We start from the raw sequence: 20372 nt of genomic DNA, 5'->3' as shown, positions 1-20372 counted from the left end.
CCTTCCCAAGATAGCAGGGAGGTAATACCTGGGCAAGTGAGTTGGATTTAAGTCACCAGCCTCCAGAGCCGTCTGGGTCCAGTTGCCAGATAGAGATCAGGACATAATTTGGAGGGCGAGGAAGGTATTAGAAGGTAGGGGATGAGAAAAAAGTTTAAGAAAGATGGTGCTTGAGCGCATTCCAGGGTTGAGGGGACATCTTGTGCAAGGGCATGGAAGGAAGAGATTTACTGAGAGAGGAACAAAAACTCCAGGTGAGATGTAACATAGTACAAAGGATCAACTCAGCTCAATCATCTTAATATCCCTGTTACAAGACCTAAGACTGGACATTTTTCAGAAGATATCTCCTCAGTACCCTTTATAGGTATACATAAAAGTCCCATACAAAGGCTCGACACTCATCAAGTTGAGGAATAGTTTTCATCAACCCTTTCCATATGAATAGAAGGAAAAAGAGGAAATCTAAAAAAAGGAAAAAGAGAAGAAATAAGATTTCTTATTTAGGGGGGGAAAAACTGACCCTAGAAATGGCCTCCCAGATCCCTTCCTGTTCTAAATCCATGATCATATATGTTACCAAATCAAAAAGCATTTCTTAAGCATCGGCTAAGTGTTAAGGCACTATGCTAAGCATTTTTTTAAAGAGTAGAAAAGGACATCAACATTTTTTATCGATCAATGGGCCACAAGGTTCTAAAATGATTTACTAGATTCATTCCAGGGCATTTCTTGAAGCACGTAGGAGAATGACTTGCCTTGGGTCATACAATCAATAACTCTAGTATTACCTGAAACCAAGTCTTCCTCACTCCTAGTTCAATACTCTTATCTGTTAGACTAGGTTAATTTTAATATATTTTGTAATGGTAGGTAAGGAAATGAATGAATTTTTGAATATCTAAATTTCATTTAAAATTAGGTACTAGCAACAACTGTCCCCTCAAAAGAAAGGAAGCCCAGTGTTGTTACAGATGTTTAATAGCAGATGCCTATAGCAGTCACCTTTCCTTCCTGTTACTATTCTTCAAGTAGATCATGAAAAGTAAAGGCTGAATCCAGCTGCTCTTGCTAATCCTGCCAGTTACCTCTAGCTCAACTTCCTTGTTCATGAGTTTTCTAGATTGACAACCTCAACATTTACTTTATCTAAATTGTCTGTTGTTCTCTTCCCATAAAATAGATTACACTTTTTGGTATTAGTGACATTATCCCCATTCTCATCATTGCCTATTTGCATCTGCTTGTACAGATTGTGTAATGTACGCCTTCTTGCATAACTAAGTAGCAATGAAGTAAATTTGCCCCTATTTTCCAAATCTGGCCAACAACTTCTTGGCCAAAGTTTTCTTATAAGGTGGTCCTCTTGCTATCATTTTGGATTGAAGAGATCTCATAGACCATCTACATATACAAACCTCTTTTCTTTTCTGGGCCCCAATCCCAAATCATCAAATATGTCCTGAACATTTCCACTGGGGTGTTCCATAAGCACCCCAGATTAATTTCCAAGGCAGAATTCATTATCTTAAAAGGAACAAATTGTCCATAAATTGGATTAGTGATTTCATATATAATCTCTCCCCTCTTTCAATTGTTTTTCTTGTTAATAAAAAAATGCTCAAACTCACTGGTGCTAAGTACAAAATGAAAACAAACTTATAAAAAAACAAACCAAGGGACAGTTAGGTAGGGCAGTGGATAGAGCACCAACCCTGAAGTCTGGAGGACCTGAGTTCAAATCTGATCTCAGACATTTAACACTTACTAGCTGTGTGACCCTGGGCAAGTCACTTAACCCCAATTGCCTCTGAAAATGAACAAACCTATTTTCCCTGCCTGAAGGTCCTTCCTCTCAATTCATCCTAGAACCAGCTACCATTTATCAAGGAGCTTCAACATCTCTTATTTGTACAATAAAATAAAAAAAAAATCCATCAATCATTTGCAGTTTATTACAAACTAGTTCCAGACAATCTTTCAAAACTTAATACATATCAATCTCATTGACCCACTCTATATTCCATCTCTCTCTTCTGCTTTTGCATTCCCTGGAATGCCTTTCTCATTATCTCAAGTTTTTGGAACCCCTTTCTTCAGGTGCTGCCTCTCAGGCTTTTCTTTATTTTCTCAGTTGATAAGGATTCCTTTTCCTTGATTGCTTTTTCTCCCTTCCCCCACAACAATAACAACAATAATTTTTTTAAAAATTACCTTGTAATTGTTATGTATGTACATATTGTCTTCTCATATGAAGGGAAGAGACTACTGAACTTTTATCATTGTTTCCTTAGAGCTTAGATATCTGTTGAATTGAACTGAGCTGAACATGTACCTGAAGAGCAATAGTCTTTGAAACATATCTGGTGATTTGTCATCTAGTTTTTGCTTATTTTGCTTAGATTTTGTCCCCACTGAATTACTATCTGTATGATGATTCCTCTTTATATCTCTTAGTGATGTCATATACTAGGCATTCACAAATATATTGGATTTGGCCTTCCTTTGATTTGGAGAAAATTAAATTACCTGCCATTAGGTTTGCCTTGGTACAAATCACAAAGCCCACTCTGATCTAGGAATTCCATAAAAAATCTTTCATTCAGGAACTTGGTGGAAAGAGAAGATTACATCTACTGATAGCACCTCACCCTATTACCCAAAGAAACCTGCAGAGGTAGAGTGCTAAAGCTCAATTAATTAACCAACATTACTGAGAATTACATAATTTAGAATTAGAAGGGATCTCAATAATCATCAAATCTTGCTCATATCTCAAAATAATCCATACTAGAACATACTTTAAAAGCATACCCGTGCTTAGAAACCATTATTCTAGACAACCTGTTCCACTTTAGGGCAGGGTTCATTATTAGGAAGTGGGTTTTTTTTTGACATCAAGGTCTAAATTTATTTTTTGTTCTGTCATTTCAGTTGTGTCTAACTTCATGACCCATGCTATTTCATTCTCTATCTCATTTTACAGTTGAGGAGAAGCAAATAGGGTTAAGAGACTTGCCTAGTATCATACAGTTAAGCTGGTAAATGTCTGAGTTTATATTTGAATTCAGACCTTCCTGATTCTAGGCCCAGTGCTTTATCCACTTAGCCATCCAGTTTCTGCTAATGTCTGAATTTGCCTGTTTACAACTTCCATCCATTATTACTGATTCTACCTGATAAGACCAAATAGGAAAAGAATAATCTTTCTTCTACATGACAAATCTTGAGCTACTTGGAGACAATTAACATATCTCCTCTGAGTCTTTAATTCTTTTAATGACGCATCCTCAGTTTCTTCATTCAATTGTGATATGGCATAGGGCTATGTTCTCTGGGAGTGTGCTTGAGTAAGCTGAAATAGGCTCTTGAAAGTTGACTGTTAAATTTTCAGTATGAACACTTATACCTTGAAAAATGATAATCATAAGAGAGCCAAGATGGTGGAGAAAAATCAGGAAGTTATTTGAGCTCACCCCAGTTTCTTCAGACTTAATTAAGTCAAACTTCTAAATGAATTCTGGATCAACCAAACCCACAAAATGATGGAGTAAAACAATTTTTCTAGCTTAAGTTAAATTAGAAGGACTTCAGGAAAAGATCTGGCTCCCTGTCTCACAAATAAAAGGGAACACAGCCCAGTATAGTCCTGAAGCCCAGTGCAGCCGTGTCTGGGCAAGCCAGTGGGAGGCTCTTAGCCATAGTACAGGTCAGCAACCAAGGCTCCTCAGATCTGACTCATTAGGTCAGTGGCACAGCTAGTGAGTTGTTAGGACTCCACCCTCAGTGCAAAATTCAAATTGCCAGCTCAGGAACAACAGGGGCAGACCACACCAGAATAGCGAGGAAACCCTCAGCACATGAGGCACCAGTGAACTGGGCCACTGGCCCCCAAAATAAGAAGGTTGAGACAATGCCCACTATGTCCCAGAAACAGAGCTCAAATTTAAAAGCCATAAAATGGGGAGGGAGGTGGAGGAGATCAGCAAGAAACAACAAAAAAAGACTCCTGACCATAGAAAGCTTACTGTGGGGACAGGGAATATCAAAACACAAACTCTGAAGAGAACATTGTCAAAATACCTGCATGTGAAACCTCAAAGGTAATATAAATTGATCTCAAACCCAGAAAGTCTTCTTGGAAGAGCTCAAAAAGGATTTTAAAAATCAAATAAGAGAGAGAGAAGAAAAATGGAGAAAAGTGTAATGTCCAGAGTCTTCTCTGTGTCTGTGTCTGAGACTGAGCTTGAGCACACACACACTCTAGTCTTGTGTCTGCTTATTTCAAGTTCTCTCAGTCCTTGTATACCTTAGTACAATTACATCACTACAGCATACTGAGCATGTGTCAATTGTAGGACTATTATATCACCATACTAAGTACTAAGTATATGCAAATTAGAGAACCATTATCTCATCAATCACACTGAATAAACACCCTGCTGTAAGTATCCTTGTTTCAAGTATACTTTTCCAGAAATCCAGCCCTCTACAGAAAAGAAATGACAGATATACAAGAGAGAGTCAACAGCTATGGAAAGAAAAAACAAAAATCCACTGAAGAAAACAATTCCTTAAAAAATACAATTGGTCAATTGAACAAAAAAATCCACTAAAGAAAACTACCTCTTAAACAGTGACTTCACCCTAAATGCCTGGACGAGCATCTTTCAAAAACTTATCCAGGAGAACTGCTCTGATATCTTAGAACTATAGGCTAATCTAGGGGAGGGGGTGGGGGGGTAAGAGGTGAAAAATTGGAACAAGAGGTTTGGCAATTGTTAATGCCGTAAAGTTACCCATGTATATATCCTGTAAATAAAAGGCTATTAAATTAAAAAAAAAAAAAAAAGAACTATAGGCTAAAATCGTTCTTGAAAGAATCCACCAATCACACCACCTGAAAGAGATCCCCAAACAAAAACTCCAAGGAATATTGTAGCCAAATTTCAGAATTACTAGAATTGCAAGGAGACAGAAAGAAACAATTCAAATAGCAAGAAGCCACAATCAGGATCATGGAAGATTTAGCACTTCTACATTAGAAGATTAGAGGACTAGGAATGTGATATTCTGGGAGGATTATTTCCACTTTTCTTTTGTTCTGTTTTTTCCTTTTGTTCTGATTCTTCTTTCATAACGTGACTAATGTGGAAATATGTTTAATATGATTTTGTGTGTGTGTGTGTGTGTGTGTGTATGTGTGTGTGTGTGTAACCTATACTACATTGTTTACCATCTTTGGGAGCAGGGAGTAGAGAAAATGTTCATAATGCAGATTCAATTCTAAAATTATACAGAATAAATTTTGAAGAATCACTTGTTAAGCACTTACCACATATCTCTGTCTTCATCATTCTCATATTGCCTTTCTCTAGATACTCTTCAGTTTATTAATGTTCTTAGTGTATTGCACAGAACTAAACATGATACTACAGAAAAGATCTGATGAGGGCAGAGCATGGTAATAGTTCTACCACTTTGATATTTGAATGGAAGATGAAGTAGAGTGGGGAGATGTTTGAGACAGGAAAATCATCCAGAAGGTTGCAATGGTTCTTGTGTGTGATAGTTATTTGGATTAATATAAGTGAGAAATCAAAGATGCCCAAATTGCAAGGTTAGGTAACTGGTAAAATCATGGTGCCTCGATGTAATAGGAAAATTGGGAACAATAGGGGATTGGGATGGGAGGAAGTGAGAGGAAGATTATGAATTCTATTTTGGACTTCTTGAGCTTGAGATGCCTATAGGACAATCCAATTCAAAATACCTAAGAGGCAATTGGTGATATGGGACTACAGCTGAAGAGAAAGACCAAGGCAGATGTAGAGTCTTGAGACTCATTTATATAAAGATGATAACTGAATTTGTTTCAGGTGATAAGATCATTCAGTGAGATTGTATAGTGGGAAAAGAAAAGAGGGCCAGTTCCAAGACAGTACTTCCATTGACTTTTTGAGGGAATTTTTATTTAGATAAAGGTTGTAATAGATATCTTCTGAGGTCCCTTCCAACTTGAGATTCTGTGATTCTGGTATAGTGACTTTTTATAATGGTCATCACCTAACATAATATAATACATAAGTACCTAATAAACACTACTTACTGTAAAAAGAGTAGATATGGGTTACCTTATTTTAATTCTTTGCCTTAACCCAAGTCATAGACCCTGAAAGATAGTTTAGACAGACTGAATAATGCCTAAATAGATCTAGGCATCAGTCCATTTTGGCTCAGATTAAAAGCTTTATAAAGTCTCTTCTGCCTGCCAAGTCAAAATTGGAGAAGCGGCTAGGAATGTTTCCTGTGATAATGCAGCCTGTCTTCACCAGGCATACTTCCAAATTACCTAAGCCTCAAGGTTTTTTATTAAGATCTGAACCTCCAATTTCACTTCTTTCATTTTTTAAAGGAATACTTGTCACCTCCAGAATAGAGACTATTTCTCACAAGAAATGCCCTTTCATGTGGCATACTTGAACATTTTCATTTGCTTAAAATAGTTTATGAAGTATGAAGTATATGAAGTATAAAGTTCAATAAGGACTTTAAAAATAAATAACACCAGCCAAAGAAGAAACCTGAACAAAATCTCCCCAATTCAGGCAGAGCTCATGAAGGTATTTTGATAGTTTCATTAGGTAAGGATGAAAGGAAGGAAAAGTTAAAATATTTAAAAATTATTAAGTCTGGTCATATGATGAGAGTTGATGTCAAATTAAGGCATAAAACATGTTATCTTTGATCTTAGGTTTCACTGTGGTTTCTCTCCAAGGCCAATATGTTTAACACATAAAATCTGATATTATGCTCTAGATGTCAAAGAAAAAAAAAAAGGGTTTTTTTCCCCCATTCTTTTAAAGAAATCAGTGAGCAAAACAAAACATTTATTTTTGTGTGGTATAGGGCATTTTAAAGATATTCAATTGCTGATTTTTAACTCACATAAAACAAACATATAAAATTAAATGTCAGCAAAGGACTCTTTACCCTGGTGTGAATGTTTTTAAATGTCTTCCTTGCAAGCCCTAATGCTGAGTGGTATAAAATGAGTGAATAATAAATAGGGAGGGAGGTACTCATAAGCTGCCAAATGCTAGTCTCTTCTTATTCAGGCTTTCCTAGCTGCCCTTCAAAATGAGATGAACAACAATTTGTTCTGAGCCACTTTTCAATATACTCTGTGATTCTTCTTGAGCAACCATCCCTGCCTTGATGAACCCCAGACTTCAACATTAGTGAATAGAGTCTTTGTGTTCAATGTTGAACCTTGTTAGCAAAATGTTCTTGGAATAGCTTAAGAAAATGAATTCTCATCTAAAAGACTTGACATATTAGATTTCTTTGCTCTCTTATTGTATATTTGAAAACAAAGTAAGATTATGTCTTCCTGCTACTTTATGTTTTGTCATTTTAAAATGATTATTCTGAATAAATTATGATAGAAGACTATTTTGGAATTTGTGCCACAGCTAAGTATAAAGATTGTGAATGATTTACCTCCATGAGATTAATTTACAAGTGGAATAAATTTGCATTAATTTGATTAAGAATTATCTATTTATTTTATTTTTATTTCCTCTAGTTACATGTAAAATTTTTTTTTGTTATACGTGTACATTTACTTTTCACATATTTCCATGTGAAAAATCAGAACAAAAGGGGAAAACCATGAGGAAAAAAAAACAAAAGAAAAAAAAGATGAATATAATATGATCTACGGTCTCCATAGTTTTTCCTCTGGATGTGGATGGCATTTTCCATCAAAGTTTATTAGTATTGTCTTGTATCACTGAGCTGTTGAGAAGAACCAAGTCTATTGTAGTTGATCATTGCACAATCTTGCTGTTGCCGTGTACGTTGTATTCCTGGTTCTGCTTGCTTCACTCAGCATCAGTTCTTGTAAAACCTTCCAGGACTTTCTAAAATCAGCCTGTTCATCATTTTTTATAGAACAATAATATTCTATTACATTCATATACCATAACTTATTTGGCCATTCCCCAATTGATGGGTTTCTAGTTATTTTCCAATTCTTTGTCACTACAAAAAGAGCTACTACAAACATTTTTGCACAAGGAGGATCTTTTCCCTCTTTTAAGATTTCTTTGGGATACAGAACTAGTAATGGCATTGCTGGTTCAAACAGTATGCACACTTTGATAGCCCTTGGGAATAGTTCCAAATTGCTCTCCAGAATGGTTGAATCAGTTCACAATTCCACCAACAACGCATTTATATCCCAGTTTTCCTATATCCTCTCCAACATTTATCATTATCTTTTCCTGTCATCTCAGCCAATATGATAGATATGAGGTTGTACCTTAGAGTTGTTTTAATATGCATTTCTCTAATCAATAGTGATTTAGAGCATTTTTCATATGACTAGAGATGGCTTTAATTTCTTTATCTGAAAATTGTTCATATTCTTTTGACCATTTTATCAATTAGGGAATGATTTATATTCTTCTATATTTGAATCAGTTCTCTCTATATATTTTAGAAATAAGGCCTTTAAAAGTAATATTGGCTGTAAAATTTCTCCCCAGTTTTCTGCTTCCTTTCTAATCTTGGCCACATTGCTTTTGTTTGTGCAAAAAAAATATTTTTTGTAATTAAAATGATCCATTTTGCATTTCATAAGATTCTCTATATATCTTTTGACCATAGATTCCTCCTTTCTCCACAGATCTGAGAGGACTATCTTTTTTTCCTAATTTGCTTATAATATTCTCTATTTTATACATGTTAATATTAAGAGAGATAAATTTCCCCTAAGAACTGCTTTGGCTGCATCCCATAAGTTTTGGTATGTTGTCTCATTATTGTCATTCTCTTGGATGAAATTACTATTTTTTATGATTTGCTGTTTGATCCCCTCTTTATTATTAGATTATTTCCAATTGGTTTTTTAGTCTATCTTTTCTTGGCCCTTTATTGAATGTAATTTTACTTGCATCATGATTTGAAAAGGATGCATTTATTGCCTTTCTGTCTTTCTGCATTTGACTTTGAGAGTTTAATGTCCTAATACATGGTCAATTTTTGTGTAGAGGCCATGTACCACTGAGGAAAAAAAAAAAAGGTATGTTCCCTTCTATCCCTATTCAGTTTTCTTGGTGCATATATGTTTAGTATTGATAATACTTCATTGCCTAATCTCTTTTCATTAGATCTATTTTTACTTCTGCTTTGAGATCAGAATTGCCTGATTTTGTTTTACTTCAGCTGAAGCATAAATTCTGCTCCAGTCTTTTACCCATACTCTGTGTTTTTGTTTCAAATGTGTTTCTTGTAGACAACATAATATGATTTCGATTTTTAATCCACTCTGTTATCCACTTCCATTTTATAGAAGAGTTCATCCCATTCACATTCACATACCAGCTCTGTATTTCCCTGCATCCTATTTTCTCCCCTGTATATACTTTTGTTCTCTCTTTCTATCTTGTCCCTCCTTAATAGTGTTTTGTTTCTAACTCACCCCTCCCTCAACCTGCCCTCTCTTTTATCACTCTTCCTCTTTTCTCTTACCCCTTTCACCTAGTGTTTCTGCCCTCCCTTCTATCCAGCTCTTCTCCCCCTGCCCCCTTTTTTTTGTTCTTCTGGGTTGGGGTTCTGGTCTTCCCTGTCACTGTAGGAGCTTTTTAATGGTCAAAGTTCTTTTTTTGTTTCTTGCTCATTTACTGTCTTTCTTTTTTTCTATTTTGTGACTTTTAAGGTTGAACTCTGCTCTTGTGGTACAGCAGTCCCTGTCCCCAAGCTTCCTGTGCAGCTTTGAGCTTTGGCTTTGAGCACAGGGGCCTTGTGTTTGGTGTCTTATTCACAATACTGGGGGTAGCATAACCTAGTCTTGTCTGTTGTTGCTGTGTTTCCCAGGCTGGCAATTTGCCTTCTGCATGGCTACTGGAGGCTGTTCCATTGATCTACTCTACTACCATTTTACTGAGCCATAAGTGAAGCTATCGGTTGCTGATCCACTATGATTAAGATCTTCCCACTGACTTTTCCAGATACTGTCTGATCTGGACTGCACATTCCTTTGACCCCAGTGAGACTAACCTTTCTTGAAGTGCTTCTTGACCTTTCTTTAAGTGCTTCTAATCTAGCTTGAGCTGAAAATTTGTTTCATTCTTTCTCTTTTTTAGGCTCTTTCATTCCAGACTCTATTCAGAGGCTTGGTTTCCTGTGGTTTTTGAAGGAAATTATGAAAGCTTGAGCAGTCTCCTGACTTCACTCTATCATCTTGGCTCCACTTTTGGAAGTTCCCTATCTATTTTTTAAAATATCTTATTTGAATAACTGTTAAGATAAAAACATCTTTTGAAGTATGTTAGATTATAATGCTATAATTCCACAAGAACAAAAATAATTATTATGTTCAAAACCAAAACCTACTATCAACAATTTAAATGTTTTCCTTGAAGCAACAATCCTTCCAATCATTAGAATAGATCCTTGAAATATTGGGATAAATGAAATGTAGAGATCAGAATAATATAATTTGAACCAAGAATGCCATAATGTCTCTACTATGTTGGGATAATGACTTTTAAGTTTATGTTTATCTCCAATTTAATAGATCATAATTTTTTCTTTACCAAATATCTTCTATGGTTAATTTTGATTTTTACATCATCTTTATTTCTGAATGTGTTCCTCTTTCTCTTAGTTAGCTTTGCATTTTAGTAATTATTTTAATTTTTTATCACGAATTTAACAATTATTAACATATATGATCAAGAAAATCCTTTGTAAATGAATCTGCAGTATAGTCTGGAGAGGGATGAAGACTTAGAATCCCTGTTAATTTTCACACAAGAGACACTATTTTCTAATCCCTAACTATATATCCCCCATGTCTAGAATGGTCTCTCTCCTCATCTTTGCCTACTGGCTTCCTTCAAGTTTCATTTCAAATCCTACCTTTTACATGAAGCATGACTCCAATCCCCTTATTTCCAGTGCTTTCTCTCTTTTGATTATCTTCAATGTTGTATATATTTCATTTGTACCAAAAATAGACCATCAGACAGCAAAATCATGGACTGGCCAACTATTGTTTTAATCAACTGGAAACTTACCTAAATAAGAGTTTACAATACACATTTCTTTAAGCTTTGAAAAGCATCCTCTCATTTCTTTTATTACCTTGTTCAGATTCAGGCCCATTATGCTATTTCATAGTTTTTTATTCCTTTGTAAACTATTTGTTTTATGGAACTGCCATAAAATCTAGTCTGTTTTCCACTATCATGAAATCCTCAGCATCTTATCTACTCATGGTTTTAATCTAATGAATAATTGGACCTCTTAGTAATTATGAATTCTGAGAAGAATTCTTCTTCTCCAAAGCACTTCAAAGCAAGTACATTCTGAAGATTCAGAACTAATACATAGCCTAGTATTCTCGAAAACTAATCAATGGAGGGAATAGGGGAAAACTGGATTGTTGGTGGATTTGTGAAGTGATCCAACCATTCTGGAGAATAATTCCATATTTGTCATATTGTACCAAAAAAAAAATCATATCAAAAGAGAAAAAAAATGTAGAAATATGTTTAAAAGTATCTTATATGTATAACTTATATCAGATTGCTTGCTGTCTTGGCCTCCCTCCCCAAGAGAAGAGGTAAATAAGGGAGGGAGAAAAATTTGGAACACAAAGTATTTTACAAAATGAGTGTTGAAAACTAAAATTAAAAAATTAAAAAACCTCAACAAAATTTAACCCAAATTGTGACTCTCAAGTCCTTAATGAAAAAGATGGAGTACTAAATATTTTCTCTGAATATCATGACTCACTTTATCTGCTTTGGAAAGATTTGTAACTCCAAGATAAAGTAACTTCAGCCATCTTCATAGTTTTGGATAGTGGTGTCAAAAACAAATAGAAAGGGATTCTTGCAGATTGCAGATCTACTTAAAAAAAAAAAAAAACAACCAATGAACATTATCTATGCTGTTGTATTTTTATTTATTTTGTTAAATGTTATGGGCCAGAACTCTGAACTTGAAACAAAGGATTCTTACAAGGTACTAAGTCAGTGGAATTGATAGAGACAATAGTTATCTAATTTAGCATGGTTCAGTATGATTGATTTAATCCTACAAGATGTTATGGGCCAGAACTTGAAACAAGGTACTAAGTGGAATTGAGGAGACAATGGTTAAATCTAGTTTACCATTGATTTAATGCTACAACAAATAATAGTTTGCTAGTGATATAATGATTAGTTTGTACTCAATGTACAGCATATAAGTAAGAAGCTCTCCAGGCCAGACACATAAGCGCACTAGAAGCTCTTGGAGGCTGAGACAGATTCATTCCATCTTCTACCTTTGTGGTGGTTGGAGGCTGAAACACAAACCTTTGCATTCAGAGACATTTGGGGAGATTCAGAAGCCAGAGAAGGCAGCCAGGAGCTTAAGCTTTCAGAACCAAGGGGAAAAATTCAATTAGATCTTCGATCTTCCTGGTGGCTGGCCTGGATTCCTGCACTTCCCCCACTAAGACCAGGGCCATACTGAAAAGCTCTCCAGAAAGCTGCCCAGCCCCAGGAAGGAGAAAATAAAGGATCTGGACTATAAGAAAGCTAACCGGGTCCTAGGAAAGGAGACAAGACTTGGAAAGAGACAATAAAAGATTTGGACTTTAACACCTGGCTGCACTTGTGATTATAGAACTGAAACGAAGGCTGCTCCCAGAGACCACAAGAAAACCTCAGCAGAGAACATTACATTTTACAGAGAATATTACAGTTGAACATTTTCCAATTACATTTAAATTTATTTTTATTTCTAGCTACTTGGGCCCAATTTGATACATATGATCTAAGGCACCAACAACCAAAAAAAGTAAAAATTCTATGAATTAATATTCAGCACCACTAGCTCACTCAGCACTCCCTCCCAGCACCCACCATTCTCTGTACTAGGTTACTGGACCTATGGACCTGCAAAAAGAACATAATTTCATAAACTGCACTGCAACCCCTTTCTCCTTCCAGTGCTATGGAGATACAAGCTCCAAAGTGATGAAATTTGCTGAGGCCTTGAGAGCCAGCATCTTGACATCACTCTGTGTTGAAAAAGATTTTCATAGAAGAATGGAGGAACAGAGGGAAATGCTCAGGTTTGAAACAGATCTCAGCCCCCACTCCCAGACCTACCCACTCCCTTTCTCTCATAGTCTCAGGTGTCTAAATTCCAAATAACAAAAGTCTGCCTAGGTTGCAATAACACTCAGCTTTGTACTTTCTGATCAGAAGCTGAAAAAAGAGGAAATGGGACAAGACACCTATGTGTGTGTCAATAGGGAAGAGTTGCTTGTGGGCAAGAACCAAGCAAAGTCAGAGGAAAATCTAGCTCCTTTTCTCACCATAGTCTTGAGATCTGGAAGTCCAGCAAAAAAAATAAAATGTGACTTCCGAGCAAGTTGCTCTAGGACAAGTAAAAGTCACTGGACCAGTCTCCTAATCAGAATGCAGTAGTTTTCCCAAAACTACCAAGTCCGATACAAGTGTTTGGACACCACCCCTTTCTACCCTGATCTTAGAGCTTCATATATAAAAACAATTGGAATCTCACATTCAATGCTGTTGCTTGCTGCTGCTGCTGCTGAATGCCTTGAGACATTAGCCGTGAGACCAAAATGGATCTTTGGTCCCAGAAAATCTCTCCCTCTCAGAAATCCAAATAAAATATTAAAAAGTCTCTGGCCTCTATCTTGCCTCAGTTTCTCTGGCATTACAGTGTCAGCAGCTTATTCCAAACAGTGCCTTGAATACCTATGGAATTTTCCTGCCTACTGTATTCCCCCTAAATTGAATGAGCACTTTTTCTTACTTCTTGGTCCTCCACATGGCCAACATTTGATGTAGGACCATTGTGTACTCTTCAGTGCTCTCTGGAAGGAAGATCTCCTTCAGGCCTTACAGGTCTCATAGTAGTCAGGAGTTGGTAATTTGAGGTTAGGTCTGCCAATCAATTAATTGTTGTTGCTGTTTATTCTTCCTTCTCAGAGGTCCATGACATCAGGAAGGTAATCAAGAAGACTGGAGATTGCCCCTGGATGCATTGAGAGACCTCGGCCTTTTTAAGCTAAGCTTAAACAGCAACAACCGGCTAGGTAGAAATGGGCCAGTTTAGGAGGGGCTGTAAAAGCCAAAAAGATAATTCATATTCATTCCTGGAGGCAATAAGGAACCAGGGAGTTAACTGTATGGAGGCTTTAAGAAGACTACTGTGATAGCAGAGTAGAGGTTGGACTAGGCTGGATAGAGATTTGAGGCAGGAACCGCAACCAGTTGGCTATGGAAAGATTTGGGGGGACAGCTAAACCCAGACTCCCTGTGAAGTCTCAGGAGAGATGGGTGAGACAGATGAGACCTGGGTTCACCCAAGGTTCCCTGGTAATGTTCAGGGGCAAAGACAAAGGCTGGGAGACAGGTGGCCTAGATTCAGGACTACGGGCAATTCTCTGTAGAAATTTCCTTATAGGAGTAGTTAGCACTGTTTTCCCCATTGCACTTTAACTCTGCTGAAGTGGGGATAGACCTTCTAGAGCAATGAAAATCTTTTCCTAGATCACTACACCTATACTAGTTATAATCACACAAGCAAGGATTAGCATAAAAAGAAAATAGCTTCTCCCTCTGCACTGCTATCTGCTCCCAGGGATACTTGGGGAGGAGGGGGAGGCACAGGAGGAGGACAGGGAAGGAAGGAAATTCTCAAATGCTAGCTGGATGCAGATATTGAGAGGTTTCTCTCAATCCTAGCTCAAGGATCTTTACCCTTTCTGAAGGAACCCAACCTTACTTCAGCTGATGCTGAACTTGAAACAGAAGTAGTGAAGATGATAACTGCCATAGAAGAGAAGCCCAGCTGAGCAGAATACTAATCCCACAGTTAAGCAGCCCAGCAGAGAGAGTCCTGTGACTCTCCATCCATCCAGCTGAGATATCTAACCTATGGGGATCTAGTTCAGGTGACTCAGTCCAGCAGTTGAATAATCATCATCATGATTCTGATAACTGTGTTCCTCCTCTTTTACCTTATCTCCTGGATAAGGAGATTTCCCTTATTTCCTATTTCCTCTTTTTTCTTCTTTTCCTTCTCATTCTAGCATTTCTATAGCTCTTTAAAGTTTGCAAAATGCTTTAAAAATATCTCATTTTATTCTCACAATCAACCCTAGAAATAGGTGATATTATCTCCCATTTTATAGACAATGAAACTGAGAAAAAACAAAGATTAAGTGATTTGAGCAGGTTCACATAGAAGTATGCCAGAAACAAGGATTGGAATCAGGTCTTATGGCTTCTATTCCGGCTCTCTATCCAATATACCACTCTATTTCTCTCCAAAAAACCAAGCTGAGAAAGCCAAGTTAAAAGACATTACCAAATTAGTTAACTCTAAGATAGTATCTGCTTGAATAGCAGCATTCACAACACAGGTGCTACATATATGTAAACAAATATAGATTTATAACATTGTAATGTAAAAGATCTTTAAAATTGATTGTTCCATTATATTACTGAATACATCCATTTAGTTTGTAGTCTTCTAATAGATACAGTGTGTTTCAAATGGTGAATTTAAGCCTTTTTCTGATTGCCTTTATCCCCCTCATCCTTTAAGCCAACAAATCATTCTTATTCAGATGTACAATTTAAATTGTAAATTTACATTTACATTTTAAATAATTCATATGGTTCACACACACCAACATTTTTTGTTGAGCTCAGCAGAATGATAATTTGCAACAAAATCTCTTGCTGTTTCCAGCTGAATCCACCACATGGAATCCTAAGGTATTCAGAGCATTATCTCTAAATTACATTAATGAAAAGATGAAGGATTTCTCAGCTGGTGTTAAGGCAACAGTTTCCAATTTGGTGTAATCAGTATTATCATATAGTATTTATTTCATGTCTGTCAGAACAGACCTCTGCTGTGGACAATCTAATAAGAATGTAATTGGAAAAGACTCATTTCATAAAGCTAAGGATTAAAATTGGAAGGAAAAAAGTCTCATAGCAGGAAATAATGTTGGTTGTTTGTACCAAGGAGAATCATGTAATTGCTTATCCATTGAAAACTACTAATAAAATCACGAATCGAAAATGGTTTTCTCTGTGCCCATTTCACTCAGAGAAAACTTAATGTAATCTTGTTTGGAAAAACTGCAAGTAATGCATAATTTTATGAGATTCATGAGGAATCTTAAAAGGCCCAATGTAATTTCCAGGTGGTTAAGAGACAAAAATACCTAATTGTTGATGAAAATCCAGCACATATCTTTAATGAGGATCGTATATTTCTTATTAGTAGGTCAATGGTGACTAATCTCATGTTTTACACCTGGAATTTAGCATACGGATTTTTTTTTTTAAATAATGAGAATTATTATTGAGTTCTAACAGCATATGCCACTGTAAATAATTGGTCTCTAATCTCATACAAAGATTTGCAGTATATAATGGGGTATAGGTTGACCCAAATTTTCAAACTAAATATTTTGTGTTGATGTAGTTTGTGATGTGAGGTTCAGCACCAAATAATGTGTTTAAGGGCCAAAATGATGTAAGTATTGTAGACACCAGATGGTGGTAGGCACTAAAAGTTGGGGTTCAGTCATGTGAAGAATTCACAATGGCCATTCTCTTTGGAAAAAGATAGATTTATGTAGAGAAATATGTTACAGACAAAATGAAGGGATACGATAGACACCAGAAATGAGCATGTGAAAGACAAGTTCCTCAATGGAACTCACAATTATACAGTAGAAAGGGAGAACTGCATGAGATTGGAGCATGCTTTTAAGTTGGCAGGCTAGGCAGAAAGGGATTTAGCACTCTAAAAAAGTTAGCCATAGGAAAGAGAGAAGTGGGATTTGGGAAGCATGGTGGAGTTAGGGGGTTGTTAGTTGTCAGTTGCCATGGGGGTGGGAGATTAAGGAGAAAGATACCATGAGGGAAGAGTGCCAGTGGTGGACTGACTAAAGAAGGCAACAGCCATGGCATGGTCCATAAGTGTAATGTTCTGGTTAGCTTTCTGGAGGTCTTGGACCAGCCTTCGTTTCAGCAGAGCAATCACCATGAGAATAGTCTTTATTGTCTCCTTGCCTGGGGCTTGGCTAGCTTTCTGGAGGCCCTTCAGATGGGAGCCTTGGTCTCAGTGGGAGAAGCAGGGGAACAGGCCAGCCACCACGAGGCTGATGAAGATGGAATGTCTCTCTGAATCTGAGAACTTGAGCTCCAGCCTCTTGTCCTCTGTCTTCTCCGAGTTTGTCTCTGAGTCTGTCTCTAGGTCTGATTCTGATCTCTTAAATACTCTATTACAATTAAATGCATTCATTATACTGAGTATAAGCCCATCATTATATCACTAGGAAACCATTATTTGTTTGTAAGATTAATTCAATCATACTGAACTAGAGAACTATTAATCACCATGCTAAACTAGATAACCACTGTCTTATCAATTCCACTGAGTTAACACCTTGTTGTAAGAATCCTTGTTTCAAGTACACTTCTCCAGAGTTCTGGCTCATTACACATAAGTAGATTTTATGAAAATTTAAGAAGAAAATTAAGAAAGAAAATTTAAGCTCAGGGATATGACTGGGATTTCTAATAGGGCATGGGAAGGTGAGACAGCTGTAGACCTCTACAGAGGGTGGGTCTCAGGGGGTTGACATAAGTTGGATTTTAGATTTAAAACCACCTCCTGAGAGGTTGGGATCAGGAACTAAACTGATCTCTATCAGTGCCTTCTCCCTGGAGATCAATTATTTGGTTTCTCTGTGTCCAAAACACCATCCAGAACCTCATCACTATCAATATTTATTATGTAGAAAAAATATGAGGGACCTTCAATTAATTTAGCTCAATCCTGTTAAATTAAAGGAAAAAAACCCTGAAATCCTGAAGTTAAGTAACTTGCTGTATTTCATACAGCTAGTTAGATATAGTATTAAAAGCCATGTATCCTTCACTGAGGTATGAAATTGTGTTCCTTTTAATCTGTAAAATTAATACTCTAAAATTGTGTATCCATTGATCTGTAAAGAAGGGAGATTTGAATTTCAGGCCCTCCTGGGAAGTATATCTCCCCAGATTCCAGAGACTCTGTGTGTGTGTGTGTGTGTGTGTGTGTGTGTGTGTGTGAGAGAGAGAGAGAGAGAGACAGAGAGAGAGAGAGAGAGCACACATATTCTCCTGGCTGGCCTTTTCTAAGGCAAATCATCCCACTGATACCCTTTTTAGGAAATTCCAAATTCCAGAAGCCTTCAAAAGTGATTTTCCATTCAGTTGGAGAACTAGGCCTGGAGACTTTGGCTTTCTTTTCAACATGAAACTGGAGCTTCAAGATTCCCTATTAAGGGGCATTTTAAGCTCACTTCTTTGCAGAATGTCCAAAGCAGGACTATATCTTGTCCCTTGATATAGCTGCCTGTCAGAACTCTGCCTGAGGGGGTGATATTCTCTTCAGTGCCAGCCTCCATTTCCCTAATAGGACTTTGCCACTATGAAGTCAGTCTGTTAGCAAAGCTGACTTCTCATCCAACAATAAACTTCCATTTTTGCCACCTAAAACTCTTCGGGTTTGTGAATTCTTTCATGAAGAACCTGTGCCTCTGACCAAAAGGGAATTTCCACAACTCTGTTACTAGAATCCCATCCAAAAAAATTATTTATGTGAATCATTGTGGGGACTGATATGCTCACTGAATTCCTTATACAAGCATTTGCAATTATGGGTGTGCCACAAGCAATAAAAATAGTTAATGGACCTGCATACACTTCTAAACATTTTGCACACTTTTGTGCACAGTATAAGATTTTACACACCACTGGCATACCCTTTAATCCTCAAGGACAGGCAATAGTAGAGAGGAGAAACAGAGACATTAAGACCCTCCTCCAAAAACAAAGGAAAGGGGGAGCCAAAGGTAACCCTAGAGAACTTCTAAATTTAGCTCTTTATACTATTAACTTCTTGATTTTTTGACAAAGATGCACTGGCTCTAGCAGACAGGTTTTATAACCCAGTTTTATAACCCAAGTTTTATTATGACACAAAAGCTGGACTAAGTTCCTTAGCAAGTTCACAAGAGGAAAGACAGGACCTTTTATAGGAAAGGACTTAAAACAAGGTATGCTAACTATACTAATTGCTTGCCTCAGAAAGTTAACTGGTGATTAAGGAATGTTTACACAAAATAACTGCTGTAGTTAGCATGATAGCTTGGCCTCCTAATTGTACAAAGTAAACCGGTCAGTTTAGCTCTATTTGTACAAAATAATCCTGTCAATATGTCTCCCTGGATCCCACCTAGACACTGGATTGCTACCTTACATGGCCTTTTGCTGGAGTTTATTTCCCCCATCAATACCAAAGAATCATTTCTTTCCTAAAATTGTAATCCTATGACTATCATTCAGCTTGTGTTTCACTGGCAAAGAAAACTACCAAACAAAATTTTAGTTTTCCAACTAAATTGGTGAGTGTTTATCAGTGATTTACTTTGAGATACAAATTTGGGATTTGGGATACAAATCACTAGCAGTTGTTCATCAGTTTGGAGAAATACATATATTATTAGTACTCATTTGCCAAATTTTGGGGTTACACATCATTAGTAGCTTATCAAATTGGGAGGAAAACACATATGTACAAGTCATTATTAAACCATACTATTAAAGTCCTCACATAACTTACATAACAATCATGTTACTGTTCAGCCATATCCAACTCTTCATAATTCTGTGAATCATACTATCCAAAAAGTTTCCTTGGTAAAATGACTTGCCCACACAGTAAATCCCTGAGGTTCTTCCTAACTCCAGGCTCAGTGCTCTATTTACTGAGCCATTTAACTGCCCATGTACAACTACTCAGTCATAAAAAGGAAGCATAAAACAAAATGAAGATGCTTAACCTAAATTAAAATACTTATTCCCATTACATCTTTATAATATGGGAAGCATATTTGAAATGTATTTCTTTAGTTTTAAAAAACCTTACCCAGACTTCCTATTTGAAGGCAGATTTGATTGAGAACATAATTTCTTAGGGAAATGGATTATACAAATGGATTAAAAATTTAGAATAAAGAATAATTCTTATCTTTTGAGATCACTGCCACCTTCACTCACCTGAGATGATGGCTACTAACCTGTCTGAAAACAGTCTTCTTTATGTATTCTCAACAGGATTGACAAAAAATTAAAATATTAATCACTAGAAAAAGGTCCTTTTATTTGCTCTGGGATAATTTTAGAGGGCATTTTCAGTGGGAGAACTGAGTAGTTTGTTTTGGAATGTTAACTACAACTGCATTTTAACATCATTGT

This window comes from Sarcophilus harrisii, chromosome 2, assembly GCF_902635505.1.
Source record: "Sarcophilus harrisii chromosome 2, mSarHar1.11, whole genome shotgun sequence".
Taxonomy (NCBI): domain Eukaryota; kingdom Metazoa; phylum Chordata; class Mammalia; order Dasyuromorphia; family Dasyuridae; genus Sarcophilus; species Sarcophilus harrisii.
Note: the sequence above shows the minus strand (reverse complement) of the source record.